This window comes from Crassostrea angulata, chromosome 7, assembly GCF_025612915.1.
Source record: "Crassostrea angulata isolate pt1a10 chromosome 7, ASM2561291v2, whole genome shotgun sequence".
NCBI classification, from domain to species: Eukaryota; Metazoa; Mollusca; class Bivalvia; order Ostreida; family Ostreidae; genus Magallana; species Magallana angulata.
The window spans coordinates 51,445,512-51,468,660 of record NC_069117.1 but is presented as its reverse complement, the minus strand read 5'-3'; the positions used below and the strand labels follow the sequence as shown (position 1 = coordinate 51,468,660).

General features: G+C 34.7%; 1 protein-coding gene and 1 pseudogene across 1 annotated transcript in view; one reads left to right on the top strand and one right to left on the bottom strand.

The window, feature by feature from the left end:
- The window catches only part of LOC128156214 (FAD-dependent oxidoreductase domain-containing protein 1-like), a 312,439-nt gene that overhangs the window by 267,057 nt on the left and 22,233 nt on the right, over nt 1-23,149 (top strand). The gene's annotated exons all lie outside the window — the stretch shown is intronic.
- On the bottom strand, nt 646-19,984 carry LOC128156212 (uncharacterized; annotated as a pseudogene).

The following is a 23,149-nucleotide window of genomic DNA, read 5'->3' as shown; positions in this document are numbered from 1 at the left end:
GCACAATATACCGTTGTTGCTTTTTTTTTTTTGCAACGCGTGATGCTAAGTTACCTCACTCCATTATTCAATGAAATTATTTTTTCCCATCCCTGTAGACTTGACAGGATCTATATCTATGTATAGAATAGGGAATTCTGAATAAGTACACCTTCTCCAACCTCAAGTACGGAAGCTAAGTTCAGTTTACACTGGACTGTCAATGACGTCATCGGTTCTTTAACAGGTCAGTTGGATAGGAGGTCATATGAACAAACAAGGTTAAGAGGGCTCAATTGCCCGGCCATTTAGACTGTATCGATCTCCTTTAGATGAAAAGCTCTATATAAAAATATAGGAAAATGCCCATTTATATGGTGAAATATATGAATAAATTTTGTTCTTCACTTAAGAAATGTAATAGCTAAACAAATCAAATCTTAAAATTTCAGGTAGATCTGATGGTTAATTTGTTGACAACCCCCCCCCCCCAAACTAAGGCTTGAGTGTTGCAACTAGGATTGGAAACCCTCGTCACTGAGAGAGAGAGAGAGAGAGAGAGAGAGAGAGAGAGAGAGAGAGAGAGAGATGGTATCAGTTCAGAAAAACCTTTTTACTATCTAAAAAGCAGGACAGTTTCCTTCCAAAAAAAAAGTAACACATGAATTCTTTGAAAAAAGCTTTTTTTCTTTAAATAGTTTCATTCAATTACAAAATGAAGTGACGATGACACGAGGTAACCGCCGTTCCAATATGGCGGGAAAACAATGAATAACAAGTAACAACAATGAAGCACTACATTCCTCCTCATCACCGTCTGAAATATCCCTCGTGTTGACCCCAACATCAAATCCGTGAATATTTAAAAGCTCTTTGATTTAAATTATATTTCAAACGCCGATGAGGAAAAAGGCAGCGAATTCTCTAGCTATCTCCTTTATATGAAGTCAACATAGGACTGTATAAAGTGACGAAAAATTAAACGTGTTTTGTTGCTGGATTTTACAAATCTACAACGTTTGCTTGGATTACTAGTATGTTCTCTCTTTATTTACGCTAGCGAGCCCACAACCATCAATTGCTTTTTATTTGAAGACACGGTCGGCGGATCATGTTACAACTTCTGTCACCAAACGGCGATCAACGGTTTACAAAAATAGTTGAAACGAAGGTAATTAGTCACGATACTTGTTAAAAATTAATTATCATCATTAGAAATACAGCGCTGCATGCAGGATATTGGCTGACGTTTTCGACACCAACGCTAACCCAACGATACGTAATAGAATAGAATAATAAATTTGATTAGATTACCTACAAAGACGTCATATTTTCAAAACATGCGTAGTAAATTAACTTTATCGGAATTGACAATGCAGAGAAAAATATTATTCATAGAAATTCAGAATACAATAACAAATTACCCACTAGTTGAATCATTGGAATGTTTTTCGCTGACGAACATATAAAGGAGATGCTATTGGGGTAATGAAATAATGAAAAATGAGATGATTTTGATAATATGTTTGCGTAGAAAAATGTTCTTCTTATCCTCCTATGAAAATATCACAGAAATGATATCAAATTGTCAAACATTGCATGCTAAAAAACATGATTTTTTTCGTTTAAAAAATGTACTGATGACTTTTTCACGACTTCTAAACATTTGTAATATATAATATATATAATATATAAATATGCTTAAAATGTTAACAATTCTATTATAACAAAGGATGCAATTTTTGAAGGATCTTGTTCATTAAAAAGTTTGATCCATGCTATATATTCACAACACAATTCCCATGAAACCACTACCATCTAAATTCAAAAAACGATGTGACAGAGATCAGTCGAGGTCACCTAATGACAAAGAGGGCAAATAATTGAACATCATTTTGTATTTAACAATATTTGGTTTTTTTGATTTTCTAACAGAAAATACTGTAGCACACACGCACACTCACTCTCGCACGCACACTCATACAGGTGCGCATGCGCATCAACAATGACTAGAAGTCCATCTGTACACACAATTCTACCGGTATACATAGGAACTTGGAAACAATAATACAACCTACAAATAACTAAATTTTTAACAGGATTTCTACAATCATTAACTTCACCATTTTCATGTAAAAAAATGTTCGTAATCAGAACATTTATCTATTAAATTTCGCTTCACCAGTATCGATATCATTTTCACTTTCTTTCATTTAATAGGCTCTAATGATTTTTGTGAATTTTCGTTGTCAAAACCAAGGCCCTTACTTAAAGATGTGTAAGTGCATGATTCTCATTGGTCTACCATGGAGAATAGGGTGATACACATATACACTTTTAAACAATTTTGACATTCTTGTATATAAAAAGTGAAGGAAAAAAATCATGACTATATACTATAGTTGATTCTTTGTTAAAAAACCATTCCTTTGGATTCTGAATCCCATAGTTATTAAAGCTAGTAAAATTTAAAACATGTATGATGCACTCTAAATGTGGATAAAAATGTAAAAAATAATGTTTCTGTTTAAATCTGTCAGTAATACTTAATAACACAGTCCATCACAGCTTCCTTTTGAATGAGAAATCCTTCGCTTAGAAATTCACCGGTGATTCCAAATGCATCAGCATGTAAATGCAAACTCTAACAAAAACGAAGAATACAAATAAACCACATCTCTGTGCTTAATAAAAATAAGACATGCATGACTTCAGAGCTTCATTTTTTAGTTAAAATTTTTGGCTTTAATACAATGTATTATGCTACGTTAACAAAATTAGGCCCGCAGACCAAGAAAAGCTCTAAATTCTGGTATTTGGAATAATCTATCATAAAATAAACAGACATTTTAAAAAAATCCAAAATGTTTTTTTTTAAAAATCAAACTATCAAGAGGATGGCAAACAAAGGGACAGTGTTACCATACTTAAACTATTGTAAATTGAATTTTTAAAAAACTTAAAAATGTTTACCATTCTGGGTCTTCTTTATTCAGATACAGGTTCCTTCAAAACTAAGGGGGAGGAATAAATTTTTGATTGTTATTTATTATTGCTAGAAATGATTTCCTGAAGAAGTAATTTGCCAGGATCTTCAACTTTTTTTCACTGGGATTAATTTTTTTTACTTGCATGTCCTTGTCTATATTCTAATAATTTTCTTTAGCTGCCACAACAGATTGAAAAGGAAAAAATATTTCCACAGGAATTTTTAAAAATGCAAAATAAAAGTAAAACCACAAGAAGAGGACCCTTTAACAACCTGTTTTTTATTACATGTACCATGCTTTGAAATGACTTATTAGATGGAGAATATTTTAGCTCTAAATCAAGTTGAGCTATACTGTAGATCACTTCTTCATCTATTCCCTCCAAAAAGATGATTTATTATTTCAAAAAACTTCAATTATTCTGCTTTATCATTTCTTGCATGATTATTTTGATTTTATTTCAAGCTGATGATTTCAGTTTTAAATTTCAAAAACAATGGCATCTTGGTTCTTTCAAAAGTTTAAGGCACTTTGAAAATGATTGGTATCATGTTAAAAACATAAATGAAATTTCTTCGCTTAGACTTTTTAACTTTTACCCAGACTGAAGAAAAACAGTATGATCCAAAAATCTTAGAATTTGCCTTGAAGAAGCGCAATTCTCTTTGGCAATTTTGCTCTGGTAAATATTCTTGTATTTCAAGACTATTCACTGCACTAGATAACACAGACAAATTCTCTTATCCTGACAAAATAAACATATTTGTAAAATGTATTTAGAAACTAAAAAATCCAAGCATAAATAACAGGATCTAACTTCATGAAAAGGTCCTTCAAAGCACTGCCCAGCTGATTTTATAAATCCGAGCTAAAAGTGGTAAAAAGCTGAGATAATACTAAAACTAGTAAGTAAATGCATGGAAACACCCATAGCTACAGAGAGCACTTGTAATGCAAAATCACAAAAGTCAACAATTATCAGTTCTAAATACAAACACCAACAAAAAAAATGCCATGAGCAAATATGGCTATAACAATAAAAGAAAAAAACAATAATTTCACAAATAGAATCTCTATAAATCAAAAATTCCAATACATGGTAGTCTAAAAATTGTAAATCCAATGTTCTACTAGTAGATAAAAAAACCTGTCTCTGAAGCAATTTGTACAGATATTAAATCTACAATCATCACAATCTAGTGTAGTTTATTCTTTTTTAATTTAAAAAAAAAACCATTTCAAAATATTTCTTTGGGAATGCTTAGAGTTAAATCAGAACTACTATGTATCAGTCTGTTTTTATACTCTCTCCGAAACACTTGCTGAGATTTTCCTCTGCTGCATCAGGCAGTTCTCTCCCTTGTTTACTTGAATGTGATGACTCCATTTCTGATACTGTATCATGATCAAATGAATCCCGCTGAAAACTTCCCGACTCAGAATCGAAACTCTCATAACTACTACCTATAACGTGTCTTTGTTTACGATATAGATGTTGAGATTCAAAGGCATGTTCCCTACGCGAACCTAGATATCGTCCACCCAGTTTAGAAACTTCCACATCAGACCCCACCTTGTCCATTCTCTCCGGAGTCCTGCCGCCTTCCTGTGACACAGAGTACTTAGTCTGCACTGCTATTGACGAGCCCCCATCAGGATCAACACTCTCGATGCTCGACTGCGAAAATGACCGAATGCCCAGATCGTGAGAATCTGAGGTATCTGTACTTGACAACGAACTCTTTCTGACGTCACTGTCACTCTCTGGAACAGACAGGAATTTGCGTTTATTTGTCTTCTTTGTGTGTGTCCTCATATGCCTGGTGATCATATCCCTCCTACAAGCAGCATATGGACACTGGGGGCACTTGTAAGGTTTCTCCCCCGTATGAGTTCGCCTGTGTGTGTTCAAGTGATCACTGCGGGAAAATACCTGTCCACAATCGGTACATTCGTATGGCTTTAATCCAGTGTGCAGTCGCATGTGCCTTGTTAACATATCACTTCGTGAAAATGACCTGTTACAAACTTTGCAGAAGTGAATTTTGTTATTGTCTGGTTGTCGTATTGTTTCTGTTGGTAGATGTTTGGCCATGTGCTTTGCTAAGTTATCATAGGCAGGAAACACCTGTCCACACATTGGACACAGGTAGGCATCGCTCTCCGACTGGATCCTCCGCTCGTGAGATTGGGGCTCAGGTTTGGCAGTGGTGTGTGCTAGTTTTGAGGGAGGAAGTATAAGAGAATGACTAGGATACATTGCTCGTGGGGACACAGCCAGTCTATTGAGTTCTGACATGGAATTTAGCAGGGCTCCCCGAGGAGGAAAAGCAAAGTGGGAGAAACCTGGAGACATCGGACTCGGAGACAACATTTCCGGATCAGAGAAAAAACCACCGTCAAGTGGGCTGGGCAGATTAAAGTTGAAGATGTGACCTCCTTCAGGAACTGAACACAAGGGAGAGGACTGAGGGTGAGTGGCTGGTATGTGGGGGGTGTGAAGACTGGTAGAATGATGCATGAACTGCATGAACTGTTGTTGCCTGTGTGCAGCAGATTGGGACACGTCTGCTTCCATGCTTGCCTTGTTGAGGTCAGGATTGCTGTAAGAGGGGGTGGCTATAATGGGGACCCTGTGATATGTTTGCTGGGAGGTTGGTTGATGAAGCAGGTGGGGTTTTTGATCTTTTTGAATAGAAGTTTGTGGAGATAACTGTCTTGGGGATTGAGATCTATGACCATCGTTTGGGGATTTTTCCTCTTGTTTTATGGTAGCAACATTCTGTCGTAGATCCACAGGTTCCGAATTCGACATCTGCTGAATCTTGGACTGGTGTGCTGAAGGTTTTACAGAGGACTCCATAAACACATCATTGTCCTCACTGCCTTGATGAACCATTTCAAACGATTTTCTTTCAAACGAAGAGGAGGAGGTGGAGGACTCTGACAACTTCAATTTGCTAGCTGCAGAGAGTTGCTGGGAAACAGGGTCATCTACGGGTTCTCTCAGATCCAAGGGACTTTTTAAATCCAAAGACCTTTGCTGCTCAAATGACCTCTGTTGTTCAAATGACCCCAATCCTGGAATGTCTGGTTTGTCCTGGGAATGATCAAGGGAGGATGTATCAGTGGATGAAGATGATTGACTCTTTAAATACCTTGCATGGAGATACTTCTTGAAGTTTCCTGTTACGGATGAGGAGTCTTTTGTTGGATATTGCTCTGAGTATTCTCTGCGGAGTCTGTGAAATCCATCCTCCTCGTCTTCCTCCTTCAGTCCTTCCACCACACTGGTCGTCACATTGTCATCTGTGGTGATAACAATACTGGTGGGTTGGTGGATCATCCGCCGTTTCTCTCCATCCGACAATTCATCGACAGATTCGACAGAAATACCGGGTGAACTAATGCGAATACTGTGGATAGGCACTCCATGAAGGTCTTTGTTGAACGGTGAAGGCTCCCTGCTACTTGGGCTATCATCCGATCCACTGACATAGGAGTGATGGCTGTGAGAAGTACTGTCCTCACTCTTATTCAGTCTGGGAGCATATCTGAACAGTTCTCTACTTCTGCCCCTTGGAGAGGCAACCCTGTAGTTTATATCCTCACTAGAATGGGTCGTCTCTGATGACAGATTCTTTGTCAACAAGTTTGTGGAGTCTCTTCCTTGATTTGAAGAATGAAATGGAAATCCTGAAGATGAGATCACTGTTTCACGAATCTGTACAGAATCTTTTTCTTGAAACACAAGATTTGGAGCACTGGCATTGTATACCATTTTAGACATTTGACGACTCTGCTGAAAGTGAGAAAAAGTCTCCACATTGTATCTCTCCACAACCTTTCTCCTTTCATCCTGTTCCTCATCTGGATGACAGTCCAAGGAAAACAGAAAGTTCTTCTCAGAGTTATCAAAGCTGTAATGAATGTCCCTAGACACCCTACCTCCAGGATCACTGTGCTGTTTTGGAAGTTCCCCGTGTTCTAATCCAAGGAACTGCTTGAAGGGTCTCTTGGAAATCTTGGGCTGATCCCGGAGATGACTGAGGACCGATCGTCCCTGGTTACTGTCCTCATCCACAGCCGCCTGTTTCACCAGGATCCTCTTGTGGTCCTCTCCAGAGTTGTGCCCCTTGTTTCCCATCATGGCTGAGTGAGTGTTTACAGTGGCTACAGAGACTTTGTCACTGCTGCAAGCTTCATCGTCACTCAGACTTCTCATCACTATTGCACATTGTGGGACTGAAAAAAGCATAATAGTTCCTGAGTTAAAACCTGTCTGCAAACTTCATTCACAAGAACAAATAACTCTCTCCTCGTTTCATGGAAAAGTACAATAAAAACTAACTTCCACTGAACTATAAAAACATCAGCAGAATTACGTAGCAACTTAATCATGTATTAATTCTCACTTACACTCCTCAAATAATTTGCGATCACTTCAACCAAAACAATATCTACCTTCTGTGGGGAAGAACAAAGAGATAATTCAATTTATTCAATTAGAGTTATTTTGGTTATAGCTGTTTGCATGCATAAATAACAGAAAAATTCTTCAGATATAAGATTTGTGGTCAATTTTATGCAGCTCACTTCATTGTGGTAGGGTTTAATACTTCAACAGTGAATAAGTTTTCCATCAAAAATGTTTGGCTCTATCTATTGTCAAATATTGATATTGAGGTCAAGTGATAGGTTGAGAAATAAAAATTTTTTATAATATATTCCCGATGAATCGCGTGCGATTAACACTGGTGTAAGTAAGTACGCCTCTAATTATGCTAAATGTGTCTCCCTTTCAACCACTGTGACATGAAAATGATAATGTTCACCACTGCCTTTATTTTATTTTTTATTTTCTACTCCGAATTAGTTTGGGATCGCCCTCGTGATGCAGACGGAACCCTGGACAGTATCCACCTAACGATTCCTGAAACACATACGCCCTTTGTTTTCAATTTGAATAATTGTACACCTCTGCACGTCTGGGAAACAAAATGACCCTGCATGCTTTGTCTTAAATATGTTAAACATATGCAGTTTCTTCTTGTAATTTAACAGTTTTAATTAAGTCAGTGTTTTCTATGTATGCATATATATATATCACTATTGCAAAACTGGAAATATCATAAATCTTAATTGCTGTAAAATTTCTATAACCACATTATTTACTTTCAGCATGTCTAATTATATGCATACATTAGCCTACAATGGTAAGAATGGATCCACAAAAATATTTACAGATGTAATGATTTTATTTGTTTGTGTGTAACAATTCCTAATTATGCCTTTTGACATTGTTTGATATACTGTCTATAATAGACAACTTTGATTAAAACACCCTTCACTCTGACCCCCCTTGTCAGCTGGTCTAGGGATAGTTGATGTGTTCATGCAGTAATTATGAGTATAGGTGTTAATTAAGTATGTAAAATACTAGTCCCGTTCCACGCACTATAGACAAGGCCCATTGGGTGGCCTCTCTCACTCCGGCCGTAACTCACAAAATGACTGCATTCATTAAAGACACTCTTTCCTACGCTTTTATAAAATTACATAGTGCAATTAACAGGTATTTATGGTTACTATTTGTACATATACACTGCCAGTATATATCAAACTTTATGACAATGAGAATTCCCTATCTTAAAATAAAAACTTATTTTACATCCTCTACAAAATAATCTCATTTAATACATGTTCCCTCCATTGATTCACTTATTTTTGTGCACTATACGAGGAATCATTGTAGATATTTGTTTTTCATTGAATTCCTCCACCCCCTCTTTGACCCGACTGCTTTTTTAATCTCTACAGGAAATTGTGGCTGATTTAAGTCATATTGGTTTAACAGTGGATCTTATTGATTGAGGTCAGAAACCGTTTCCTCGTTTATTTAATTATCTCTCTTTAATTGTCTTACGTTTATCAGCTGATAAGGTAATATCTGTTGTTTGGCCTACCTGTATTTTTAAAAAAACATGTACTAATTAGGAATGTTTCCACAATATTAAATGCAGTATCATTAGTAAATGTATCATGTATTGTAATAAAGATCATACATTAGTGCTTGATGCTTTTATGAACTCTGTGTTATTTTATATCCCCCGTATCTACTTGTTTGAGGCCATTTTTTATCTCTGTCTTGTTGATACATGTAATGGGTAATAGGGAGAATAGAAACAGTCTTTGATGCTACAAGATGGAGGCGTGTTTCCTCAATGAAACAGACAATTGTTAGAAGATATAACCTTGTTACAAATGACTTTAATAAGTCTATGGGTACTCAACCCTAGAAACTATTCTTTTGAACTTGTTTTTTATGCAGGAAAAGCACCCTTATTAATCCAGCCATTTCCTCCACTGCACTAACCCTTAGAAAATGACACATTTCCCGGGGCTCTGAGGAATGTTTAGCTTCTATAATGTGTGCCTGGGAGTATGCTTTGACACATTTCTTTAATTCCATTGACATCAAGAATTCTAGAAGCAATAGGTTATCTCTTCTATTTGGTCATTATTCTCATTTATATATAATAACCATGGTAACGGTTTCAGGAAATTGACTTATGGAGACAAAGAGGCTAGCACAAACCTCAATATGCCCGGGCCCTGCTGTGTTTACATAGATATTGGTCCTGCTTCTGTTTGTCATAATTCCAATTCGTAAGAAAAAAAAATCATATTAAATTTTTTAACCTTCGTCAACAAATGTTTACATGTACATGTACTTCATTTGTTAAGTTGCTCCATGTAATGTAACATGATGATTGTCATTTTTGAAAAATGACATTTCTGAGTTGTGGAAATCCATTTTGATAAAACGCGAGGACTGAGTTATTAAGAGGAAGTAAGAGAGGAGTGGCAAACACATATATGCTCTATCTAGTATCTATTTTGGGGTATATGTTTGAATTGGCTTAGTTTATCTCGGAAAGTCTCCCATCAAATACACCAAGAAACTAATTGTCTGGAGTTTATCCTAGCTATGTCTATGTGACACTAAAACCAGCCAAACTAAGTCCTCATTTGTTGAGTATTATTACATCTTCTCTAGGTTCACTGTTAAAATATACCTTACGTATAAATGACAAAACGCTAGCTTACCTGTAACACAAGGTAATCCGAGATTTAAATCTTCTGTCGTTGAAAAAGTGGATCACTGGAAATGGTCATCTGTAAAGACATACACAAACTGTATAAATATACCACTTCCATGGGTGTTACATCCTCTATATGTAATAGTAATTTTTTCTGACTTAATATGTATATGCATAGTATACAGCGCACACTTGTATGAAACATAACAATGCTAATAAGACAATTTCAAAGAATATGAGCAGAGCATTTTATTAATTTACACTTAAGTTGAACCCACAATCAGACCAGCGCATGCTTTTAATTGTTGTTTACAAGCTTTAACAGTTCATTGGCTGAAAATAGTAGTCAACACTTTAAAGTGGTTATCAAATTAAAGATGGGAGGTTCAAATCCAGGAGGTACAGGTTTTATAGTCATGATGGTACAAAACAAAGAAGTTATCTTAAACTTTTTCACATATGTCAGTATTCAAAAACGGACATAGTTTATGATATTAAACAATATAATTCTTCCTCTGTGATATTTCTAAGAAATATAATATGTGTCAACCATATTTAGCACACACTGCATTAATGCTGCTCAAATAATTCAGTTTAAGGGTGCTTTATTTTGTTTACGATTTTAGGTACAAACAAAAAATGTTTGTGAAATTTGATAACCAAATAAACAATTAAAATAGATCAAGTTCAGACCTGATGCACAAAATCTATAAATGTTCAGAAAACCATAGCCTGCTACTAAGGGTTGAGACTTGGAGCAATTTATACTGTAATCGTACTGCTATCTGGTCATTACTTCGTTGAGTACAACCCACGGACATCCCAGAAAAGCAAAAACTATCACTGGCGGTTATGGCTTTGGAAATTCTGTCTTTACAAACAAACATTATGCAATACAGCAGTCATAATGAAAGAGAAACAGTAATCAGAGAGACATTGTACTGAGTGGGGTTAAAATATGTGCTGCAAACTCTAGATGCCATACGATATCTATGTCAACAGTTACAAGATATTTTGGAGGACATGGAAGGATATTGGAAATTAATTATGGTCTTTCTGTGACAAGTGGATCTTGTCTTTCCATACCCCACACAACACTTCAGACATCTTAACTCAATAATGTACTCCCTCTGTGTAATACAAGACTTCTATTTGATAGCCTGAGATCAAACAGATCCCTGCCATTCAGATATTATTGACACAGACAACAACTACAAAAATGAATTTAAAAACGTTTTTTTGAAATGCACTTGTGTGCACAATTGTGCAGCAGTGTTTACATTTTCCCAGTCTGAAGTGGTAGGTGCTGTTTGCCTTCTGCCTCCCCTACTCTCGAAAAAAAAAAAACTTCAAACAGGAAGTGAAAGTTACAGACTGCAGCGACCAACCTAAAACCTGCACAGAGTACTATGAGGTGTATGTGACAGTGAACACAGCACGATCAAGGGGAACATGACTCAAGCAACTGAAGACTAATCACAACTAGTGGATCATTCATATACAAACAAGTCCAAAGATGCTGTAGGCAGTAGGAGTATACATCCACCGTACGATGCACTCCTTAAAGACAACATGCGTAAATCATTTCCTGGAAAACATATCATATCAAAGCAAAACAACATTTTTCTCCACTCTGTTGACTATGGTGTTCTCTTATTAATTTTGCAGGTATATACAAAAACTAGTATCTTTAACTCGTTTCACAATTATTCAGGTATTGCCGATCGATTCTTCGCGTGCACGGCTGAGTCAGAAGTTTAAAGAGTTCTGGTGACAGAGGGCCTCCTACACCTCCCAGGAGATATAGCACAGAACAAGATGAATTGCCCCCAGAGTAATTCACAGAGATAATAAATAATGGGGCCCTGGACACCATTGTCTTAGTCCTAAAACTGTCAGCACGCACCAAAACAACACATATCCTACTATCAAATCTCGTACCAACCCAACACTGCTTGATGAATGTGAATTAAATTGTCCGTAGAAAAGAAAGTTTTACCTGAAATACTTAACACCAAAGTACTTAGGTAAAAAAGAAAAAATTAAAAAGCAAGGAAGATATAGATATTTGTCTTACCCCCACAGCACAGGTGAACAGAGCCATGCATGACTAGTGCATAAGAAAAGCATTTTATGAATGAAAGTCAAGTTTATTATCGCTAACAAGGAAATGTGTACACCCACATCTAGCGAGGGAAAATAACCCAGGCTACATAATATAGCCTTACAGGTATGCACACTCCCACCTGGGAGGTTTAATGACAGTGACATACAAGCTAGTGTACACTGGTAGCTATTTTCAATTTGGCTTCTGTCATGATATGATAATTCCAGAGTAAATACTTACTTTATAAATGAAAAAGATCTATATTGGTGCGGATGTGATGGCCAATTATCACTTCTACCCATAACAGACAATAACATGTTTTCACTGGAAAAACTCCGTATGTCATCGCAATGGATTCTTCACCATGTTAAGGCTACCAATGGGAGTATGGAGAAGGGTGGTGCTAATAAATAAGGGATCTCACGGACAGGGGTGTAAACTGAGGGAGTTTCCTGAGCACATGCAGACTACCTCATGTAGAGGCAAACGTGATGGAGCCGATGTTTTTAATTTTCTTTCTGTAGAAAACAACCTGATTAATATATCACTTAATTTGTCTATAAGTCATGTTTTCTTTCCTTTTTAAAAATAAACAATTCCTGAAAGATATCGTGTATCTTGAGTACATGATTATGAGAGGCTTGGCGTTCAATGATTGAAAAGTTGAGTGTCTATGATCAGTACAGTGTATTTTTAACCAAGCCAAGGAGGGGTGGGGGGGAGGTAAGGTCAAGGCCCGGGCTAGGTTTCTCTGTCCATGTTAGGGAACAATGTTTGTCACAGAAATTATAAAGTACTGTATGTACTTCTTTTAAAAGGTGATCTTTAAAAGGCTTTAATCCTGTGTGTGCCTTATCAGTGAAAACATAACCAGTATGTATACATTGAGGTTAAAGGGAAATCTAGATAACCCCGGATAATCTCCTGAAAACACAAGCTGTATACTGTTAATTGAAGGAATACTTGTATCATCATTAGATTTTCAGGTTGTTGGCCAACATTTCTCTCTCTCTCTCTCTCTCTTTCTCTCTCCAAATTTGATGTATTAAAATATTTATTAAACAAGAGAACTTGCAAATAAATTGTCAATACACATTAAAAATCTAGGTCAAAACTTTTCCTTCTTATTTACATTCAGCTATCTACTGAGTTTGATGGCATGTCAACCCGAATGTTCCCACAAAATTACACTTCTGCAGCTAGTACTAAATTTTATGATACATGCATATGAGCATAAAAACTGAACACCAACAAAAATTTGAATTAGACCCACTGAAATTGAACAATTCCTATCATATCCCAGTTAGTATCTACAGTAATTGTCATCTTGTAACATCCCATTCCCCAAATACAAGTAGTTGACATGAACATCATTATTTTACTCCAATTCACTGTTCATCCCATTCCAGATACAGCAAAACTCGGTTATAACGAGGACCTAAGAAATTACTTCGTTATATCCGTAATTCGTTATAAATGTATAAGAAATTCATTAAATTTATATAGTTGGGCATCCAAGATGACTTCGCTATATCCGTAAATTCGCAATATCCGTGTTCGTACTAAACAAGTTTTACTGTAATGAAGTATGAGAAATGAAAAGTGGCCAAAAATTACACAGTACACAAATTTCAACAGGGTAAATGGGGAATTGGATGTTAATGCTTGTGTCTTGTATAGTAACATATTTGTTCAGAAAAAAAATTGAGTGGTTAACCAAGTCCAATTCATTTAAATGCCATTCACTCATTCAATAGAACAATTTTTGCCGAAACTTCTGAACATAATGAAAATATGTGAAACTGGTAGTAAAAATCTATATGCCGCTTCTTTGTATATACATTAAGTATGACACTCCAGCCGTCTGTTTAATTTGATCTACCACAACCTCCTACAGTATGTCCAACTTATTGATGGCTAGTGGGGAGTTCATAGCCATTTACAGAATATCAATGAATTTAATATCCTCAAAACTGATTTTCATTGTCAGATCTGAATTGATTTATTTCATTTTAATGAATATGTTCCTAACCTTTAGAATATAGAAATCATGACCCTTATTTCCATATCAATTCCTATTCTTAAACAAAGCATAAGGACTGCCGCAACCCACAAAGTTCTATTTTCATGTTCCAGAGCTGTCCGCGCGGTCTGATAGAGCTATAGACGTCGCTCAGCTGGGGTACTACTAACGTCAGTTACAAATTCAGCTTACTACTACGGAGTGTAATGAATGGAACAGATTAGTCAGCAGTGCGAGAGAGTACGCCCCCACACGTACACAGATCTCATCAGCATAGCTGTGCAGTACTACAAGGTACTGTCTAACTGTGTCAGGCTGACACTATTTAACCGACCTAAGATGGATTCTTCAAAGGACAGCATTCTACAGATTCTGAGAAACAATAAAGAAAAATACAGGACCAAACAAAAGTCACAGACAAACTAAACAGAAAGCAACCCAATATTTTTCCTTTTTTTTGGCAAGGGGGGGGGGGATGTGGTATGAAGATTGGATGTATAGAATTAAAGACTTTCTATCACTTATAAGTTCCAGTACAAGAAAAAGTTTGCAAGAAATGTCAGCATATGAAAAGGTTAATGAAAAACATCTCATTAGAAATCAGCTGGGATGCCTTATGATGTTACCTATGGCTTGACACATAAAATTCATTACTGTCCTCAAATAAGAGCTTGCTTGATTGACTATTGGCCAGCAACTAATTACAGTGTAGGAAGGAGTTGGACACATAGCATTGACACCGAATGGCCCCAAGGCTAAGCACAGGGTGGGAGTGTTCAACTGTATGTTTATCTCCTTAATCCACGAAGATTTAATGATTTCATCACCAGAGATTTCATCGTTACATCATTGGTATATAAAAGTTTGTAGCTATAGTCGTCAGATATTCATGTCAACATTGGTAAATATACAGTCTGTAACCACTGATATCAGATATTAATGTCTTCATTGGTACATATAGAGAGTCCATATAGTCCTCAGATATCCATTTCATCATAGATATAACATTAATTGCCAGATATCTAATTGCTTCATCATTGGTATACAGTCCAGATAACCACAGTCATCAGCTATTTAATCACTTCATCATGATCACTGATGTATATACAAATATACAATCCAGATACCCGTCATTTTCATCATTGGTATACCAGGTAAATAAAGTCCATACCCATAGTCAAAATATATTCGTTTCATCACAGGTATTTATTTTAAAGTTAGTACACATATTGCTCATAGATTTAATTCTTTGATGGGAAATTTATGTGAATATTTAGCATCTATGATTATACATGTGCCTGGTAGTAATTCGCAATAACAATAATTTGTCTCAAAGAAGTACTCATAAACATCGCGAAAATTGATTTTACAAATATAAAAGCTGGTTTACAGTAAAAACCAAAACATAATACCCTTAGTTATCTGATGAAATTTCATCATTTTATCCCTGATGAACGTAAGCATACTTTGTCCATACCACAATCGTCTTACCGGGAATACTCACCCAATTCCATCAACACTCAGTTCTAATGATTATTACATCGTTTTTCTTCTTAATGCCACGTGACTTATATAAATGTCAAAACAAAGGTTTTTTACTCCAGTGTCACATTTTCATGTTTTCATGTGTTACAGAGAATAGAAAAAAAAGAAATTTGCTGTTGTAAGGAAAATGATCAGTGACAATAATTTTCTAGAGGACTGGAAACTATTGTTTTCAGCCTAATCCTACATTACCACCTCGACACGGATTCTGCATTTTCATGATTTCCCTATCTGTAACATTTTAAGCCTTTTTTAATCTTTGATTATAGAGGACAAGAGAGTATGGGTGTACTTTAATACCTATCGTGCATTGATTATGAATGATAATTAATAATGTCAGCCTATTACAGTTAGGTGGGACGGTAACTGACATTCAAACTGATCTGTTTAAATTATATCAGCTGATTGTACATGCTAATAATTCCACAGCTCAGATAGATTATATCAGATGTGTCAACAGAACGCAATTCAACATGAGAAAAATTGATTTTTTTTTCTTTTTTAAGTTTTGGGTGTGACCTGGAAAAGCCAACTTTTCTTTTCAAACCTTTTAAATGTACTTTTGCATTTGAAACATCCGGCTTGCTTAAACTTACAGTGTCTCAAAAGTACTTCACATACAAAAAAAATCAATGCTTGAAAACCCAATGTAAGTGTTGAAGGCTCTAGCAAAAGATCACTGTAACACGACCTTTGCTAATGACACAATACACTATAAGCAGAGAGGTTAGCATCTATTAAAAGGATCAGTGAAATCATAACATGCAGTCAGTTTTCCACTTTGAAGATTTTGTGGGTTAAATTTTGTCCCTTATTTGTGAGAAGGGATAAATAGCGTCAATAAAATCTGCAACTTTTTTGCACAGGTAAACAAGAGGAATTTGACTCAGTGCATGTATCATAATTCATCCCAACAGAAGTGGCATAGATCATTCAAGTTTACAGCTGCCTTGTCACACCTGATGCATAGTCAAGTCAAGTTGAAAAAGTGACAACTTATCCATTTCAATATGCCTGTAAGTGATTTGATGTGCAAAAATCAAATACACTATCTGGTTTATAGGGTTATGGTTAGGGAAGCTGGTCTACATGGAAAGGACATACTGAAAGTTCAACCTCCCTCACCCCCTCATCAAGTCAACGCAGAGACTTAACCAAAAGCTATCCAGCTAGTAGAATAATTGTATGCTGTATGTCCTACAAGAAGAATCTCCAAATTCTAACTTTCTACCCACCTATGGTATGGTAACACTGAATCTGAATCTAGATATAGTCGCTCATACAATTATGCAATTCACCAGCTAAGCCAAAATGAGATTCTACACTTAAAGAGATGAGTAGTATACAAGATTTAGAGACCAAACAAGTAATACTTTAGTAACTCTTCGCTAATTATAATTAGTTAATAACAAGAAAAAAATTGTAATTACACTAAAAGAATATTGAAAATCTAACACACGTTTTACAGTTACATTTATGTACCACATATCACCTACTAGTAGACTTGAAGCCCCCCCCCCCCCCCTCCAACCAACCAACAAATAAAAAACAACCGCTCCATTTGTCCACTTCCTGTGACATTGGATGTGCACCTATATGACAACCAGCAATGTCCAGCCACTATAAACTGCATCATAAAACATAGAGTGTAATGGGGACAGCCCTGGGCATCAGACAAGACAGATATTTACTGTCACAGCACTTCGTGATTCACAAAGGCACTGCGGTGAATCACATATAAGCCTACAAAAGGATTACTTCTCAGCTGAAACTATCTTATCTCCCCCTATAGTACATGTATATATCGCTGATGAAATCAATCGGAACATCGCAAAGCAAACATTAAAACCCATTCATAATTTTCTACTCATAAAATGTTTAATGCATGTTCTGTCAATTTTCCATGGAGTTTTTTCCTAGAATTTTTCTGTACTACTGTTAAGCAACCTATCCCCCCCCCCCCCCCCACTCATTCAATACACACAGCCACCTTAGTCACATAGGTCAATGCAATAAATCAATCTTTGAACTTCCTTTAAATGCAAGAAAAAAATCAATTATGCGGCTTATGCCTCTGTGATTAAAGAGTATTTTACCAGGCAAATATTCAAAAGCCATTATATCAGTAAAGGTGATTTGTGTCAATTTCTAAAAAACTTAAAGTACAACATTAAAGTGAAGTCATGATTTAGCTTGCTTGCACTATACACACTTTGTACTGTCACAGCATTCAGAGAGGAAATTTTGATGGGAAAGTAAAAAAGAATCTCACCACAAATGAAATAAATTTCCAGATGAATGACAATCACAGTGTTTGTCTTTATCATGTTGATGTTCAAACACAAATAACAAATGTAACCTGACAGTAGTCAGCAAAAATTCCCTCCGAAGATCCCCCCAAAAAACCCCGGACACATGGCTTCAAATGACACACATACAGGTACATCTAATAAAAAACCAATAAATGGGACCAGATTGGTATAAAACCTATAAGCAATCTAATACACATAAATATACAACAAGCGAGGACATAGGAAGTACTAATCACACCTGAGCAGGTAAAAATTTCCACGTGATTGGCATACAAAGCAAATCAAAGGCTACACACTGTGGACTTATAAGCACACACGAAGCAAGAATTCCACTGCACCTTTAAAAGTGGAATACTTAAACAAAAATGTTAAAACATTAAGTTCAATTAATTTTGAAACACATATTTATTTAGTATTTGATAAAATGATACAGTATTGAAACAGAATAAACACAAAAATATGCTTATTTTAAAACTTAAAAAATTTCAAGATTATAAAATTAATATGCTTTTGAAAAATATGCCTTATGTATATCATTATGTTTATCATTATATCAGTTTATTAAAATCAAACCATCACAAGCTCCTTTTATGTTAATTGTAGTATGGTTTGATTTTCATTAGACTGTCATCACTATACATACAGTTAACTAAGGTGCACTAGAGAATGAAGTTAAGTGGCTCATATCATCATGCACTAGATTCTCCGATTTATGAATTTGGGTTTAATTCTAACTTGTCTTTAGTAAGTCTATCAGGTAAAATGTACATCAGCAACAGCTTCCTATGCAAACTTATAGGCTAAATTTTTCTATCTGGAATATTAGCCCTTTTAAAAGACCAACAATTCTTTTACGGTTACCTTAAATAATTTAGGTAAAATATATCTAATACAAAAGGTGCGTACACTGAGATTCAAATTTAATTATTATTCTTATATTAAAAAAGAAAAAAAGGAGATATCTTATTATCTTATCATGAGCAGAGAAATTTTAAGAGGATATAATCAAACAGATTTTAGATATCATAACAATTGTTTCTGCCTTTCAGTAGATACACTGACCAAAAATAACAATTCATAAAAATACGAGATATAGAGTGAGAATTTAACAACACAGGTATATTTTAAAATCCATTTTTTTAAAAATAAGATTCATTGATGTATAAGAATTCAGGTTTCTCAAGTACAAAAATAAAATAACCATCTTATACTTTTTAGCTAATCAGAAATAAGATAATGTGATTAATGAATAATTGAAACAGATTAATGAAATATTTCCAACCAAGGATAATAAAAACCATCACCGTACCTGATTTATCTATGAGAAGATATGACAATTTGATGACAGGAAATAGTCTTAAATGATCAATATAATTTCACTGTCAGCACTGAAAATCTCTGGGCTTTTTATGAATGAAACATGGGTAGCTATTCACTAACATTAATGAGAACTAAGTGAAACTGCAATATTGTTTAGAATAATAGTAAATATGAGAGATCAAACCAGTAAACTACAGCAAAAGAAATAAACATAGAGGTGAAACACTGGAATTTCACAACAGTACTAATTCAGAGGTCAAAGAAGAACAGATGTATAAACAAAAAATAAATGCTTATGAATCAGTAATTCCCTCAACGATCAGTGACAAAAAGACCCGATAAACGATATAGAAAATCAAGAAGTCAGAGAAGTCAGTCAGAGGAAATCGGGGAAGGCAATAAAATAACGTTTGTGTATTCCAATGAGATCTTGATATCAAATACGGTTACGTTCAGAACATCTTTAAATTCACATTTCACTTAATCTATTGTTTCATATAAATCAAAGAAAAGAGCCCACTTACCTCGACAAATATATTCATGATAGTGCATTTGTTTATGATAATTTAATAATTTTACACCCACGCAAGATAAATAGGTTAGCGGTAGTTTCGTACTTTATTTTACACTTTCATTTTTTGTGATTTCTTGAATCGGGTAATATAAATTATGTTTGTAAATAAAAAATTGTGAAATATTTAAAACTTATGAATATATGTGCAAGTTGTTTTAGAAATGTTTAGTGTGTCAGTTTTTATGGAAGGGAAATAATCGTTATTGGTTGGCGGATCTATAAGAACAAAGAATAAAGAGGTGGGGATTTCCCTTATCTCTCGTATAAATATTAAAGATTTTAAAAATTTAAAAGTCATATGACCACACTAATTTTTTTAGAAAGGGATCTATTATTATCAGAAAGTTGTCATAACGTTACGATTTTGATTTGGTTCTTCTCTTTTTTTTAAGAGTACGTACACTGTACGTACCACATCCCCAGTCCCATTATCATAACCGTCAAAGAGACTTGTGAAAATTAGATAAGTTTTGTTAAAGTCATAGAAATCTAGTTCCAAAAAGACATAACGGCATACTGAGTTCAGAAAAGAAGGCTTTAAAAAGGACCATAAGAATTTTAATTGCGTCACAAATTTTGACCACAAAAAAATGTAATTGTGTACAGTACGTGTCTTCCGATAGATTAGCTTTGCATATCTAACGCTATATAAAATTAAAAATGAAAACACCTTTAATTATCAAACTATATTGTGTGTTTGTATAAAAAAAAACTGCAACTGCCTTATTTTTCAAATAAAGCTAAATATTGTTATAGAATAATGTTCACTTTGAACTTGATTTTTTTGTTATTTTGTTTTTTACTTCCGCCGAGGTTCACCAACAATTCTCATCTGGCATATGAACGTCAAAAGTCGCCAAGGGTATTAGGTCCACTCCGTTAACCCCCCCCCCCCCCCAAAAAAAAAAAAAAAAAAAAAAAAAAAACACCAAAAACTTACGAAGGTCATGACAGATCATCACAAAAGCAAATTTGAGAAAAAAAAGTAAAATGTAAGAAATATAAATGAAATAGTGCCTATATACTATATAGTATTTATATACATCCCTGGAAATAGAAAAGATCAATATTCTTTATGATGACATATAATTGCGTCACAAATTTTGACCACAAAAAAATGTAATTGTGTACAGTACGTGTCTTCCGATAGATTAGCTTTGCATATCTAACGCTATATAAAATTAAAAATGAAAACACCTTTAATTATCAAACTATATTGTGTGTTTGTATAAAAAAAAACTGCAACTGCCTTATTTTTCAAATAAAGCTAAATATTGTTATAGAATAATGTTCACTTTGAACTTGATTTTTTTGTTATTTTGTTTTTTACTTCCGCCGAGGTTCACCAACAATTCTCATCTGGCATATGAACGTCAAAAGTCGCCAAGGGTATTAGGTCCACTCCGTTAACCCCCCCCCCCCCCAAAAAAAAAAAAAAAAAAAAAAAAAAAAAACACCAAAAACTTACGAAGGTCATGACAGATCATCACAAAAGCAAATTTGAGAAAAAAAAGTAAAATGTAAGAAATATAAATGAAATAGGGCCTATATACTATATAGTATTTATATACATCCCTGGAAATAGAAAAGATCAATATTCTTTATGATGACATAAAAGGAAATCAGTCAAGGAATCGGTACAACTAAAATCTAAAAAAAAAAAAAGTTTATTTTGTGTTAAAGCGATTTGATTTTATATTCCATTAAATTATTTAAGGTGATTAAGAAGTAAAAGATTACTTAATCTTAAACATACCTGTATATCATATGTTATAGGATAAAAATATAATAAGTCCCTCAATCATTTATATATGTTTATTTTTATTTTGTAACGTTCCATTTTTTTTTATTTACAGGACCACACATTTGATTAGAAACATTCAATAAAAAATATTCAGTTCTGTATTTCGAACACAAAACTGCAAGAAAAAAAATCTATTCAGAATAATGATCATAACCTAGGATAAAACTGAAAATTTTAAGAGGGCTCGATGGACGTGGCCATTTTTCAGACTTTATTGATCTTCTTAAGAAGAAGAGCCCTGTATGAAGATATACGAAAATTCTCAAATTTTAAAGATAACATTTATGATATTTTTTTTTCAAAATAAAAGTTTATAGCTTAAAACATCATTTCTGAAAAATTCAAAGTAGATGTGATGGTTAATTTGGTGACCGCCCAACCTCCTTAATAAACTTTCTGAAAAACTGTATCAGAAATAACAACCAGTTTATATGTTCTGTTTTATTAACATGTATTTATTAAAATTGAAAGAAATTCTGAAACCTGTATCGATTATCTGTGGTCAATAATTACATACACATACATGTATATCTGAACATTGTTAATCCCAATTTTTATACAGCACTCTTTTGTGAGATCTGCAAAGTATGACCATGTAAGCGTGTCTAAGTACATGGTTGACATCATCGCCGCCTACGCTCTCATCATCGCCATCATCATTATTATCATCGGCAGAAGCAGCAGCTGAAAATTTAACACTGTGATGTCCATGCATGAACATTTTGGACATTTACATATACACTATTAATGTAGCAACGATTCAGCAGACGTCCATAATGGACAGTCAAAATTCAGTTACCATGGATACTTCTAAAACCTTGTAGATTGACGTCAGATTGCACTAGCGTAATATTCCCTCTGATGTAAGTAATTATATAGAACACGCACTAAAAGACTAAAAGAAGGGTCACGGAATGAAAGGATTGACGATCCCGTGTTATCACGAAGGGGGGGGGGGGTTGTACAGGATGAGATGTCATAACCCCCACCCCCTCTAAGAAAGGATGTTTTGAACATATTCTGTATTTTACAATTTAGAGGATAGTTCTGTTGGCCTACTGTTGTTGTGTTTCTCTCTTAACAATAGTATTGAAGAAAAATGAATATCATATAGGTACAAAACATTTTAAAAATAAACTTGACCTATATATACATGTCATATTTGTGCAAAACTTAATGCTTTGCGTCACGGCCGACATTTTGTAAGATAAAATATTGCATGTACAACCGTTCTTTTGACATCAATTATTTTTTCAGCCGTGTTCTATAGACATCAATTATTTTTTCAGCCGTGTTCTATAGACATCAATTATTTTTTCAGCCGTGTATATCACAGCACAAACTGTATAATAATTAAAAAATATATTATAGCTTGCAGTTGTACCGGAGAAT